The sequence below is a fragment of the Apium graveolens genome, chromosome 3 (genome assembly GCF_009905375.1).
Source record: "Apium graveolens cultivar Ventura chromosome 3, ASM990537v1, whole genome shotgun sequence".
In the NCBI taxonomy this organism is placed as follows: Eukaryota; Viridiplantae; Streptophyta; class Magnoliopsida; order Apiales; family Apiaceae; genus Apium; species Apium graveolens.
Window position 1 is genome coordinate 249,613,690 of NC_133649.1, and position 4,285 is coordinate 249,617,974.

A 4,285-nucleotide genomic window follows, 5' to 3' on the forward strand; every position below is an offset into this window, starting at 1 on the left:
GTGTTAATTTTTAGTTTATGTGTTTATCATCAGTGATTGTTAAAGTTTATTGACTCGGACATTATTACTTACTTGTTTCCTTGTCGTGTTTTAGGTACTCTAGCGAGCGTGTATGCATACGCGTTCTCGGTCTCGTAAGAAAACACTGGATCAAGCCGAGGAAGAAGCTGTAGTAGCTCAGGAAGTTTTTGAAGAAGTCGAGAAAGTTGAGGAAGAAGCATTAGTTGAGATGGGAGATCAAGCAGAAAATCCAAAGCCTTTGATGGACTATTCTCAGCCTAAGATCAATGATATATTCAGTCTAGCATTATCAGACCAGCTATCTCGGCTAACACCTTTAAGATCAAATCGAGCACGATTCAGATGATACAAAATTCAGTTCAGTTTGGGGGTTCTCCGAAAGAAGATCCCAACATGCACATCAGGGATTTCATCGAGATCTGTAACACTTTCAAGTCCAATGCGGTGTTTGAAGATGCTATTAAGCTGAGGCTTTTTCCCATTCTCTCTGAGGGATAAGGCTAAGTGCTGGTTATATTCTTTACTAGCAGGTTCTATCACCAAATGGGAGGAACTTGCTTAAATGTTTCTTGCTAAGTTCTTCCCTATGGCAAAGATGGCTGCAATCAGGAATGCTCTTACTCAGTTTGCGCAGCAATCTGGAGAATTTTTGTGTGAGGCTTGGGATCGCTACAAGGAGATTCTTAGGAAGTGCCCATACCACAGTATGCCTGATTGGATGATCATAAACTGTTTCTACAATGGTTTGGGCGCACAGCCTAGACCTATGCTCGATGCAACGTCAGGTGGAGCCTTATGGGCCAAAAGCTACAATGAAGCTTATGAGTTGATTGAGCTAATGGAAGCTAATGAATACCAGAATCCAACACAGAGAATGCCACAAGGTAAGGTAGCAAGAGTTCTGGAAGGGGATACAGCTACTGTTATAGCTGCTCAACTTCAAGCTTTGACGATGAAAGTGGATTATTTGGCTAATTATGGAGTTAGTCAGATCACTAGTGTTTGTGAGCTTTGTGTGGTGGAACATGAGACTGAGCAGTGTCATATTTCTTGTGAATCATCTCAGTTTGTGACCAACTTTCAGAGGTCACAACAGCAAGCTCCAACCACTTATCATCCCAACAACCGAAATCATCCAAACTTCAGCTAGAGCAAAAATCAGAATACGGTGCAACAGCCTTATCAACCATACACGACAAAGCAATATAATCCTACTGATTTTCAAAACCGCATTATGCACCAAGGCAACAACTACAACTTTAGTAGCTACCATAATCTAATGAAAAATCTGAATTGGAGGAGTTGAGGCTCATGTGCAAGAGCCAAGCAGTTTCTATCAAGACCTTGAAGAATCAAACTGGGCAGATTGCTAATGCCTTGCTAAATCGACAACCTGGTACACTCCTTGGTGACACTGAAGTGCCAGGAAAGAGGGAAGCTAAGGAGCAGGTTAAGGCAATTACATTGAGGTTTGGAAAGGTTGCCAATCCCGAAAAATCTCTAGTTCCAGAATCTGAAGTTGTGGCTAAAAAAGATGTGCCGAAGGAAGCATAAATGGAACCAAGGAAGACATCTTTTATCAACACTCCTCCTGAGGGAAATAATGGGCAAAAACAGATCTATCCTCCACCGCCTTTTCCTAAGAGTCTGGAGAAGCAAATGCTGGATAAGTAATTTGCTAAGTTCTTGGAAGTTTTCAAGAAACTTCACATCAACATACCTTTCGCTGAAGCTCTTGAACAAATGCCTAGTTATGTGAAGTTCATAAAAGGTATTCTCTCTTGGAAAATGAAGCTTGATGACTTAGAGACCGTTGCTCTCACGGAGGAATGCAGTGCTGTGCTGTAACAAAAGTTGCCTCCAAAGCTTAAGGATCCTGGAAAGCTTCACTATTCCTTGCACCATTGGAAAAGTGTCATTAGATAAATGCTTATGTGACTTAGGAGCTAGCATCAATAGGATACCTTTATCTATCTTCAATAAGTTGGGTTACCTGATCCGAAGCCTACATACATGTCTTTGCAGTTGGCCGATCGCTCTATTACATATCCACAAGGCATTGTGGAAGATGTATTGGTCAAGGTGGAAAAACTCATCTTTCCTGTTGACTTTGTTATTCTTGATTTTGAGGAAGATAAGAAGATTCCCATAATCTTATAAAGACCTTTCTTGGCTACTGGCCGAACCTTGATTGATGTGCAGAAAGGTGAGCTCACTATGCGAGTTCAGGATCAGGATGTCATCTTCAATGTTTTTAATGCCATGAAATTCCCCACTAATTAAGAGGAGTTCTTTAAGGTGGAATTGGTCGAATCTGTGGTTACTTCATAATTGGATCATGAGCTAAAATCAGATGCCTTAGAGAAAGCCTTATTGGGGGATTCCGATAGTGAAGATGATGAAAGTGACCGGAAGTAACAATATTTGAATGCTTCTCTATGGAAGCGAATATTGGAAATGCCTTTTGAATCTCTTGGATTGGAAGAGCTAAAAAATTCTCCAAAGCGCCTCAAGCCATCTATTGAGGAAGCTTCTACACTTGAGCTTAAGCCTTTTCTTGAACTTTTGAGGTATGCATTTTTAGGTGATGCATCTACTTTGCATGTTATTATTGCATCTGACCATTCAGGTAGTGATGAGGAAAAGCTTCTGAGAATTCTTAGAGAGTTCAAATCGGCAATTGGATGGACTATAGCAAATATCAAGGGAATTAGCCCTTCTTATTGTATGCACAAAATTCTGCTAGAGAAAGGAAGCAAGCCTACTGTTGAGCAACAAAGAAGGATAAATATGATCATGAAAGAGTTTGTGAATAAGGAAATTCTCAAGTGGCTAGATGCAGGTATCATCTATCCCATTTCTAACAGTTCTTGGGTGAGCCCAGTTCAGTGTGTACCGAAGAAAGGAGGTATCACTGTGGTTGCTAATGAAAAGAATGAGCTCAATCATACTCGAACAGTAACAGGGTAAAGAGTTTGCATGGATTACAGGAAGCTGAATAAAGCTATAAGGAAAGGTCACTTCCTTCTTCCTTTTATTGATCAGATGCTTGATAGATTGGTTGGGCATGAGTACAACTATCTTCTGGATGGCTATTTGGGTTATAATCATATTTGTATTGCTCCAGAAGGTTAAGAGAAGACTACCTTCACATGTCTGTTTGGTACTTTTTCCTTCAGAAAAGTTTCTTTTGGGCTATGCGTGCACCAGCCACATTTCAGAGATGCATGATGGCTATCTTCTTTGATATGATTGGAAATAACATAGAAGTGTTCATGGATGATTTTTTTGTCTTTGGAACTTCTTATAATGAATGCTTGCACAATCTTGGTTTAGTGCTGAAAAGGTGCGTTGAGACCAATCTGGTTCTCAATTGGGAGAAATGATACTTTATGGTGCACCAAGGCATTATTCTTGGTCACAAGGTCTTTAGTAAGGGTCTCGAGGTGGACAAAGCCAAGGTGGGGGTCATTGAAAACCTTCCTTCACCAGAATTCGCAGTTTTCTTGGTCATGCGGGTTTCTATCGGTGTTTCATCAAGGACTTCTCTAAAATTTCGAATCTGTTGTACAATTTGCTAGAGAAAGATGTTCCTTTCAAGTTTGATGACGAGCGTCTCGCCGCTTTTGAGAGTTTAAAGAAGAGTTTGATCACGGCACCTGTCATAACTGCACCTGATTGGACTGAACCGTTTGAAATGATGTGCGATGCAAGTGACTATGCAGTTAGAGCAGTTCTTGGGCAAAGGTAGAACAACATATTTCATGTGGTCTATTATGCTAGTAAGACCCTATATAGTGTTCAACTGAACTACACTACTACTGAGAAAGAACTATTAGCTATTTTCTATGGTTTTGAGAAGTTCCGATCTTATTTACTTTGGACGAAGGTGACAGTTTTCACTGATCACGCTGTTATTCACTATCTCGTCTCGAAAAAGGACTCGAATCTTAGATTAATTCGATGGGTTCTTTTACTTCAGGAATTTGAATTGGAGATAGAAAAGGGACTGAGAATCAAGTCGTTGATGATCTCTCTCGTTTAGAGGATCCGAGGGCAACTTCACACGATAAATCTTTGATTGATGAGTCTTTTCTCGATGAGCAACTATTTGGAGTGCAAGCAGAAGAACCGTGGTTCGCTGATATTGTGAACTACCTTGTGAGCAACTGTTATGCCTCCATACTTGACTTATGCTCAAAGGATGAAGTTTCTGCATGAAGTGAAGTGGTACATATGGGATGAGCCGTTCCTATTTCGGCAA

The 4,285-nt window shown here is 40.5% G+C and overlaps 1 non-coding gene across 1 annotated transcript; it reads right to left on the reverse strand.

Moving 5' to 3' along the window:
• Positions 1 to 622: 622 nt before the first annotated feature.
• On the reverse strand, positions 623 to 729 carry LOC141715537 (small nucleolar RNA R71). The gene has a single exon (XR_012572296.1). It is a non-coding gene; the product is annotated as a small nucleolar RNA R71 (small nucleolar RNA).
• Between the last annotated feature and the right edge of the window lie 3,556 nt (positions 730 to 4,285).